The sequence below is a fragment of the Bombina bombina genome, chromosome 2, assembly GCF_027579735.1.
Source record: "Bombina bombina isolate aBomBom1 chromosome 2, aBomBom1.pri, whole genome shotgun sequence".
NCBI classification, from domain to species: Eukaryota; Metazoa; Chordata; class Amphibia; order Anura; family Bombinatoridae; genus Bombina; species Bombina bombina.
The window spans coordinates 889,266,157-889,277,048 of NC_069500.1; the positions used below are offsets into that span (position 1 = coordinate 889,266,157).

Sequence of the window (10,892 nt, forward strand, 5' to 3'; positions counted from 1 at the left end):
GCCTAGTGCAGTTGTTTTTTATTTTTTTAAAAAGCTACTTTTTGAATATAAAAAACTACAATGTCCAGTATTTTGAGGGCATTTGGGGCATTTTAGAAAATTAAGGTCCGACCTCTGGTTAATTTTTTGAGCGTTAATTGCTACATCGAGCTCGCGGTAGCAATAATCAGCCACTTGTAATGGCTAGTTATTTCTCTCGAGCTCGAAAATGGGCAAATTTGCTCATTTGCGGGAGTGTGATAATTTAGCGCTCCACTTGTAATCTAGCCCAAAATTCATTAGACAATGTAATTTTAAGACTTGCGACTCTGCACCACTATGTCGGCATTTATCGATGTGCAGCGGACATCATACGCTACATCATATCATGTCCGCTCGCACTATGTTAAATATACCCCTGAATGTGAACACTTGCAAATGTGTAAAACTGCAAAACCAGTGAATGTTTTATATATGTGTCTCTTTAGTGAGAAAAATAGTATTCCTAGATAGTCAGCTAAAATACTCTACTTGCTAACAGCATCTGCACATAGAAAAAGAACTTAAAAATGATTCACTATAATTAAAGAAATTTTAAATCAATTACTCTGAACTATAGATAGATAGATTATAGATGATAGATAGATAGATAGATAGATAGATAGATAGATAGATAGATAAAATAGCTAGATTAAATAGATTAGAGAGGACAGATAGATAGATAGATAGATAGATAGATAGATAGATAGATAGATGATAGATAGATGATACATGATAGAGATAGATTATAGATAGATAGATAAATAGATAGATAGATAGATATAATGTTGCTAAAGAACATAATTTAAAAAAAGGAATATTATAAACTGGGACAGACAAGGCTATAACAGAACAGGGTTACAGCAATTTACAAATTGTGTTTATTACAAACAGAGTTTAAGAATCTTTCTCTTTGAATAGATACCCACCTTATACAGAACAACTGGTCTTCGCTAAGTTTCTGTTCACTTCCTGATAGATTCCTTAGCGTTGCTTCAGTCTGCACAACAGACCAGTGAATCACTTTGGCATGTTTACACAAGAGTGAGCACTCCTCAACTGAATTCCATATTACATTTATTGAGGACTGGCATATCTCTCCCCTGCTGCTTTTTTGTCACATATATTCAAGGGTAAAACGCCTGCACAGAAGCAGTGTAAAAAAGTCACAGTCTGTTTCCCAATCATCTGATGTTGCCATTCTGGACTGGCAGTAGGTGACGTCCCCTTAAGGAAATCCTCCCAGTCTTAGGGGAGGGAACATGCCTGTTGCAGGTCTTTAGTGCTTACCGAACAAGATTGTGCAACTCAGAAAAAGCTCAGAAGAAAGTAAAAACAGAGAAGAGAAAGGAAAGGAAACACATCTCTCCTAACATTATATATAACAGTCCTCCTAATATTTCTGGCTATTCTGTAGGCTTAATCTGTATTGCTAAATCATGTAAGAGAAACAGACCTATGGCAACAGCAAATTCCAGATAAATACACAGTAAGCAAGGGCACTCTGAACAAGTAAACAGAAGTGGTAATTAAAGGGACGCTAAACTGTTGGAATATCAGCCTATTGTGGGCTAGATGACAAGTGGCACATTAAAGGGACATGAAACCCAACATTTTTCTTTCATAATTTAGGTAGAACATACAATTTTAAACAACTTTCCATTTTAGTTCTATTATCAAATTTGTTTCATTCTTTTGGTATCATTTCTTGAAGGAGCAGCAATGCACTACTGGTTTCTAACTGAAAACATGGGGAGAGCCAATGACAATCGAGATATAGGTTCTAGCCAGGGGCAAAACTACAGGGGGTGCAGAGGTCGCAGGTGCAACTGGGCCCCTGAGGGTGGAGACTGTGGGCACAGGGTACCTTCTTTTGCAGACATGTAATCTGATTCACATTTTTTTCTGTGTTAAATATATATATATTAAAAAAAAAAGGTATTAAATTCACCTTTTTTTGGAGGGGGGAGGGGTGGTGGGGGGGCCTTCTTAGATTCTTGCACCTGGGCCCTGTGGTTTCTAGTTACGCCTCTGGTTCTAGCCACCAATCAGCAGCTAGAACCTAGGTTCTTTGCTGCTCCTGAGCCAAACCTTTCAGCAAAGGATAACAAGAGAAGGAAGCAAATTAAATAATAGAAGTAAATTGCAAAGTTTTTTAAAAATTGCATGCTCTGTCTAAGTCATGAATGTCTAATAATTAATTTACTGTCCCTTTAACTTGTGGGTTAGAGAAATCGGGTTTTTGCGTGTCAGAAACAGTGCTCATATTACAAGTTGAAATACCGTTACAAGAGCGCAATCTCATTTCACGCTCATCAGGTTAAAGCGACTGATAACCTCACGTAAAGGGTAATGCGTTAAAAAAAGTTGCACTAAACACAACAAAATACATTTAAAATTACAGTTACCCTCATATAAACACTACATTTTAAAAAAATATTCATATAAATATTTACTATATATATATATTCTATGGATTATTAAGATTTTTTTTTACAGGATCTAGAATCATTTTTAATAATTATTATGTTTCAATAATTCGCCTTAACATTACTACGTTTTCATGTGCACTTACCCGACCTCTTTAGATCTAAAGCGCAAAAACAAAAGCGTTTTACACATATTTTACATTCCTATGTTCTTCAGATAGAAAAAAATAAATTTTTATTATTAAACGGATAATAAACACTTCGATATAGTAATATAAAATAAGTTGTATAAATAAAAAACTCTGCAATATACTTTAATTATTTATTTTGTCCCCTTTTCCTGTAATTCCATTCTGCAATTCTGAGCTTTTCAGTTCCTGTTAGAACACTGTTATATTCAACACAGCTATTGGCTGCACAATATAGTGACCTATTTATAACTGTCCCTAATTGGTCACAACAGAAAAGGTAACCTAAGTTACAAGCTCATTATGGCAGTTCTCATTATTTTATGGACACTAAAACTTTACACTTATTTTGTCTCTATTTAAACAGCTAATGAAACTTAAAAAATACATTTACATGTTATTCTTAGACTAATCTTTTCTTTGAATGTATCATTCTATCTAGCATTTATTTAGGGCTAGATTACAAGTGGAGTGCTAAATTAACGTTTATTTGCCTGTTTGCAGGCGCACGTTAAATAACCAGCCATTACAAGTGGCTGGTTAATGCTATTGTGAGCTTGCCATAGCAATTAGCGCTCCAAAAATTAAAGGGACATGAAACCTTTAAAAATTATTTCATGATTTAGAAAGAGCTTGCAATTTTAAACAACTTTCTAATTTACTTCTATTATCTATTTTGCTTTATTCTCTTTATATCCTTTGCTGAAAAGCATATCTAGATAGGCTCAGTAGCTGCTGATTGGTGGCTGCACATAAATGCCTTGTGTGATTGGATCACCCATGTTCATTGCTATTTCTTTAACATAGGATATATAACGAATGAAGCAAATTAGATAATAGAAGTAAATTGGAAAGTTGTTTAAAATTGTATTCTCTACCTGAATCATAAAAGAAAAATGTTGGGTTTAGTGTCCCTTTAACCATAACCAGAGGTTAGACCTCTGGTTAATTTTAAAAAGGTCCCCCAATTGCCCCCAAAATAAACTGTAGTGTTGGTTTTTAAAATTAAAATAAAGGGGGCCGAGCTAACCGCCAGTGAGAGAGGTCGTATCCTGAAGGAGCTCCACAGCTAAAACGAATAAAAGAGCTTTTTATAGCAGAATTTATAAGTAAATTTTAGGCTACGACTCCCTGATTAAGGCTGGAGGCATAAGAGCATCACTCGGTACACGGAGGCCGTCTGTTCTAACTCCAACAGCGGAACTGCGACACAGAGAGAGTGCGGCCTACCAGCATGGTGCTTTCCAGACCTACAGAACCGATGCTGCCGGGTGACTAGACCAGCATCCCCATACCTGCTGATTACCGATCCGGAGGGTCGGGGCTCCGCTCCGGATTCGGTAACTACTGAGGGCAGACAGGTTTGTCAGAAGAGGAGACTCCTGGGTCCTACGGCTAACCTGGCCCTGCATCCGACATTGCTCCCAGGCTACAGGATGGTGAGGAGGGGAAACATTACAATACGAGGTGTACCTGCAGTGAGAAAAAGGAGTTCACATTGACACCAGCCTGGCGACTATATCACCGAGAACAACAGCATTAAGGTATAAGGTGTGGGTTTTTCTACCTCCTCAGAGCTTTACATAAGGCATGACAGGGGGCCATACTGGGTTACAGCCCGCACAAGCAGTAGAGATAAACATGGAGGTTGAGGCCCTCTGAACTTGTCCATATCAATATACATCCTTTTTACAGACACAGGAACTGTGCATTTGATTGCTGGTTACCAGGTACCTGAGCCACGACCCAGACAAGTTAGCAGATTAACATTGTACACTATACAGTCATATAACTGCAGGAAGCCTCAATTTTTGCAAGCACCACATAACCCCATATACAAGGGTTTTAATCACTTTTTGGTATTACCTGCCCCCTCTCTCATGCTTTAAAGAGAAAGGGGTTCCAATTCTCTCTCCTCCCTTTCCCATTGGCCCACTCTGCCCACGGGTCATACCCCAACTCCTCTTCCCTAACATCACTCTGAAGGAGCACCTTCCCAGGAGAGAGACCTCTACTGCTACTCCCAGCTAGATCTGCAATCAACTAACTAATTTTAAGCAGGTTTATACCCTCTACTAGCGGCTGAGATTTGCATAAATTATACCCTCTTTGTCCCCTTGCCTTAAGAGGTGGTATTGGAACAGCTGCTCACACTATTCCCACAATAAATCCATGTTTGTCAAGATCTACAGCTACCATAATTGCTGAGTTGTGCAACTGACTTACCCCACTTATCAGAGACCTATTGTTTTGGCTGCTGCATCAGCTTTATTGTCTTTGGGAGCCTAGCCAAAAAAGGAGTGCTATTTTACTGTTTAAACTGAGTTTGCTTCCACAGGTTACCAATATCATGTACAGTAATTCTAACTTGCCTGCCATGCACTTTGTTTATCCTGTGGTCTCACTGTGGGCAGTGGAGGCTCCTCCATTTGAGCACACTCGCACGTGCCCCCCCCCAGCATCCCAGAAGAAAAAGAAAAAAAAACAGAAAAAAAAATATAATTTTTCCAATAGCCCCCTATTGAAAAAATTATATATTTTTTTACCCCCAGAAAAAAATACAATATAAACTTATTTTCTTTTTTTAATTTCATTTATTTAATGATGTAGCTAGTAAGTTACAGTATAATATTATTTTACACAATACAGCATTACAGCCTGTAGCCTGGCCCCTGTACTAAATTTTACTCTATCTAAGCCCTAACCGCACGTGCGATAGCTAAGCTATGGCACTGTGCTTTGCGCATTCTAAAATTGCCTGCAGCGCAGCTCCCAGCCTCCCCATCCCCATAGTAAGCTGTTCGCACACTTCAGCCTGTGCGAGGGGTGGGAGGTGTTAGAGAGAGACAGGCAGCAGGCCAGCAGCAGCCAGTGACAGAGAAGAGCGTCATCACTCACAGTCATGTGATGATGCTCGACAAGCTCCTCCCAGCTCAACGGCGCAAAATCTCATTGCGGAGATAGTCGTTGAGCTGAGAGGAGCTCAAGTTGTGTGAGTATTGCTAAGCAAATCCTTGATTTAGACAGACTTGTGGTACTGTAGTATAGTAGTACAGTTATAAGTTTCCCCCTTTATTAAATTATATAATAAGTATTTTTCTTCTTATATATTTATATGATTTGCATCCCCATTATAATACTCATGTAACGGCTGAGTCCTATATGTAGCCTAATTTAACCGGACCAACTTTATCAAAAACAGAATGTCTTCAGTTTATTTAAATAATCAGCATTGCTAACGCCACTTTAAGATTACAAGTTTATATTTAAAGGAAGACACCACAGTGAATTTGAGATTCTATCACCCTATGCTCCTTTTTATGTGTACACACTGTGCAGAGCCGTGAGTAGTGCTGCAGCTCACATGCAGGTTTCAGAAGGGGAAGCACAGGCAGCCAGCAGAGTGGGATAAATACAAGAGTAGGTGGGCTGAACACTGCAATGACCTGCAGTCACTGCTTATTGTGAGCAAGAAGGAGTTGCAGGAAGCTGCCACAAAGGAGTGCGCTAAAGTCAACTCATCAAGGCTGTAAGTGCATTAAGCAGGGCTCATATTCACACTATTTATATCTGCCCTTGTTATTTATTGATATCAGTAGCAAATGATAATTGTTTTAGCTTTCTGTGCGTTCAAATAACATGTCTTCAAGAAAATAGTTTTTTTTTAAAATAATTGATCGTAGCGCATTTGTTTCCATTCAGTATTGAATACCTATGTTTATTAGTATACATAAAAAGTCAGTATAATTATTACATGGACTTGCTTTATTAATTAAAGTGTTTCTATGATCTCAGTTACTTTTATTTGTATTGACTGTGGACAAATGCAGGTTTTCTTTCAGAATATATGTATTATTGAGAAAGCAGTCTGCCACCTTAGGTCTAGCTATGCGTGTTCTAGGGCTGCATTGGAAGCAGTTTCCTTCTGTTTGCAGTTTTAATTCACTCCCTCTGTTTAACCTATTAGCCCTGCTGCTTGGATTCTTGCACCTGGGCCCTGTGGATTCTAGTTACGCCTCTGCAATGAATGTAGGGAATTTATAGTTTTTCAATTGAATATGCTGGATATTTATGCTTCAGGAAAGTTGTATTCTGTGTAAACTCATTTATTTTAAAAAACAAAAGTTATTAACTCAGTCAAAAAAATGGATGACAACCTATAATACATTTTTCATTAACACAAATCCAATTATCGCCAATCATTTATGTTACTACATTTTTAATCTGTAATTTGTGTGTGGTATGGAGGGCGCGATATAGATAAGAAGGCAATATATATAGCATTGTGTGTGTATGTGTATATGTATATATATATACACACACACAAACACATTAAAATGGGCGGAGACATATAAGGGGTGGGGCTAGTGCTCCCCCATCTTCAAAAGTCACCAGCCGCCACTGACTGTGGGTGTCATTTGTGAATTTGCTTGCTGCCCCCCCCCCTTAGCTTCTCCCTTTCCAGCTCAGCTTGTCTGAGCTGGTCACTTCCTCTTTCCCTTTCCCCTTCCTCCAGGTCGTACCCCCATAGGTCCCGAGGCGAAAGGGGGCCCGCCTGAGCTTGCCGAGTGGCAATCTTTTTGTGTACCAAGCTCTACACAAATGCCCCTTTATGTGTTTGACTTAACTTCATTGAAAGTAACCCTTCCTACTACACCTCTCCACATTGGTCCTAGTTGGGTCTGGGTGGCATCCCTTTGGGTCCTGGTTTGCCTTTATTAGCCCCCATAATTGAGTCTAAACTAAGTGCTTAAGAGAAATGTCGGAGGCCTGGTAATCTAACTTAACAAAATTTAAGTCTGAACTCCCTTTTCCCTCCCTTCCCTTGGTCTCAAGGTAGTTTTAAGTCATTATTTTCCCCTGATATTGGAAAATTTCCTGCCTAGTCACTAACTCAACCAATATGACCTAGGGGCCCCGACGGGACATCACCTATCCCTGCTCCGCAGCAACAGTATGTAAAGTAGGGTGATCTACTTTAGCTCCCCTGCTTTCTAAAGTGTAATATTACAGTGCTTTTGAATAACTTACCTTTTTTATCAGGAACCTGACCTTATAACCTCTAAAGATACCTCATACCTCTAGGAGACAAGTGAAGACCCCCACCGTTGCTAAAAAGACAGTGTATGATCATTTCACTCAATCTGGGAAGGAACCCACCATAGATCCAAATACGGAACTAAGTGATCCCGAATCACTGGATGCAGCATATCAGTCAAGTATACGCTCAGCGGCCCCTTCACATCACTTTATCACAAAATCTACCTTACAGAAGATGCTATCCAATCAGACGTGCTCTTTCACACTAGAGATTCAGCGTACTTCTGCAGAATTGAAGAAAGATATCTCTGAGATAGGGGAAAGGGTGGACGCCCTTGACCGCAAACAAGATGATATGTTGGTTGACCGGACTAGCTTACTATCCTACACCGAAAATCTGGCAGAACAACTAACACAATTGGAGTTTAAAATGGCTGGAATTGAAGATAGATCCCGAAGGAACAACATACGTTTCAGAGGGGTCCTGGAGATCGTCAGACAACCGACCTACAAGCTTTTCTAAGTGAACTTTATGCAGAACTCATAGGTACCCCGGAGGGCCTAGTTAACACTATGGATAGAGCCCACAGAGCTTTCAGATCTAGATCGGTGCCGTTAGATAAGCCGAGAGATGTGATAATCTGCTTTCATAGTTACATCTACAAAGATAGATTGATGCAGGCGGCGTTCAAGAAACCGTTCTTGTCAGAGAAATTCAGTGACCTGATCTCTCTGTACACACCTTGCAATACCATAAAACCTACCAGCCGGTCACCTCAGCTCTCCGGAAAGCTAACATTAAATACCGCTGGGGCCACCCAACAAACCTGAATAGTCACAAAAGACATCCAAACCCATGTGATATCCACCCTTCACCAGGGACTAGCTCTCCTCACATCCTGGGGTCTTCACTCAGGCCTGTCTCCTCCACCACCCGCTGCCAACCCGAAATTGAGAGCTTTAGCCCCTGAGTGGACTACTAAGGAGCAAAGAGCAAAACGGCCAAAAACCAATCCACAAAAAAAGCAGTCTGGCCTACCCTTATCCCAATCCCACATTGAGTTACGACGCCTAGAACTCTCTAAACGGTCTGCACCCTCAGTCACCATCACAGAACAAATCACAAGACTTAGAAACCACATCTGCCTATTGGAATTAAAACGTACCCAATCCAATCTCCTTAAGCTGAAGCAACTCTTCTATTATAAGAGTAACAAGGCAAATACCCTCTTAGCCAACAAACTTAAACATAGGACAGGTACTTCTAGAATTCACCACATAAAGTCTGGGAACCAGACTTATCAATTACCCTCGCAAATAGGCACGTGCTTTGCAAAATTTTACTCGAGTTTATACAATATTGAACAGTCAGCAGGACACACATCAGCCACCCCCCCAGACATTCAAGCGTTCTTAGAAACTCTGAAGCTTCTCTTTTCGATGAACATCGAGAGTCTCTTACACGTCCTTTTAAACTTCGTGAAATCAAAGGTGTCATTAAAAACATGAAAGCCGGAGGGCGGAGCTACCTGCTGTGAGAGAGAGACGTGTTTAGTCTGAGCTCCGTATATTTTACTTTTTAAAACCATTTTAGGTGATCGATTGGGGCAGTTTAAGTCACAATACTATCTACTCTAAGACTGCTAACACCCTAGGCGAACTTCTTTAGAGGCTGGGGACACTTATAAAATTTAAGAGCCTTACTTTGCCCCAAGTGTTTGCCGCGTAACGGAGGCCTGAACAGCGGGACTTTGCAACTGGAGGGCCGGGGCCCCACTCCGGCAGCTGCGAGGAGAATCAGTAGAGATCTGACCGCCAAGCCCAAGTAGCACTGAAATCGCTGACCGGTAAGACCTAAGGGGGAATTCAATAGAGGTGTAACCGGACGCACATTGAGACCTACCACAGGCACGAATAGAGTTGTACACTCCAGCGCCAAGCAGCAGGGAAGATCAACGGAGACATAAAGGGTTCCGATCGCCGAGTCTAAACAGCACCGCGATCGTTGATCAGTCAGACCCACAGGAAAACATCAGAGGTGAGACCGGGCACATATTGAGGCCTACTACAGGCGCGAATAAAGTTGGGCACTTTATCACCGAACTGCGACTACATAAGCAGTAGTGACACACACTTGTAATATCTCTGCCCACTACATAAAGCACCATATGCAAATATATATATATCCCGCAACTGTAATAAATAAAGAAGCTAGCAGGGATTGAAATTTAGTTGGCGGGAAAAGACGCCATTTATCAGACACTATAACAGGGAAACATAAGATCTTTATTGGCACCCCCCTCTTTTTTGCTCTAATGTGAGCACCAGTTTGGTCATCTACGAACAGTCTCCTTACAAGACTCCATTATACCAAATTCTCGGCCTGGGCTGTGGAGCTTTACAGCAACAACCTGGGAAAATAAGTTGAGAATTAGCAGGAGCCTGCAAGTCACCAGACAAGAGAGACTTCTCAATAATATTATTTCACCACCCTAAACACATAATGTGATATTGATAAGAGCTCCAACAACCACATTACCTGATCAATAATCTATATGTACCAAACAAGTATTGGGCTATCACAAGCATGAAAAAACATCTCTAAATAATACCCAAAGATCCTGAGAACAAACAAGCACAGGGAATAATGCAAACCAGGGCCTATCACAACGTAAGATCCCATATAAGGCTGTTCATCTATCATCTATCTCAACATGAAGAATAAGTCACAAACAGTGAAAGAATGTCTATCGAGGTCTCAATCAAAACAAAAAGGATTGGATAAAAGTAACTCTCCTGTGGCAGCTAGCTCAATGACACAGAACCCCGAGACACCTGGAGGTTCCAGAACAGAGGAGACCAACAAAGAGCTCCTATCCCAAATTAAATCATTGTTCCAGGAAGAATTTAAAATGGCTCTATCTGAGATAAGGCAAGATCTCAGAGAGATAGGAGGGAGAACAGGGGAACTAGAAGAAAAACTGGACAATGTGACAGAGGAAATCCCCATACTCAGAAACTCAATACAAGACAACTCTACATACATCTGCAGACTCGAAGAACAGATTGAAGATCTGGAAAACAGATCTCGCAGATCCAATTTGAGAATTCGAAATCTCCCAGAGACTTTTAAAAATCTAGAAGAAACCGTTACTGATCTATTTACACAACTAGTCCCAGACATTGAACCGAATATGTTATTGATGGATAGGGTCCA

The 10,892-nt window shown here is 40.4% G+C and overlaps 1 protein-coding gene across 1 annotated transcript in view; it reads right to left on the reverse strand.

The window, feature by feature from the left end:
• The window catches only part of TBC1D2 (TBC1 domain family member 2), a 236,611-nt gene extending 235,147 nt beyond the window's left edge, over positions 1 to 1,464 (reverse strand). The window contains exon 1 of the mRNA XM_053703232.1: positions 948 to 1,464. The gene's annotated coding sequence lies outside the window, so the exon portion shown is untranslated. The remainder of the gene's footprint in view (positions 1 to 947) is intronic.
• Positions 1,465 to 10,892: the final 9,428 nt, after the last annotated feature.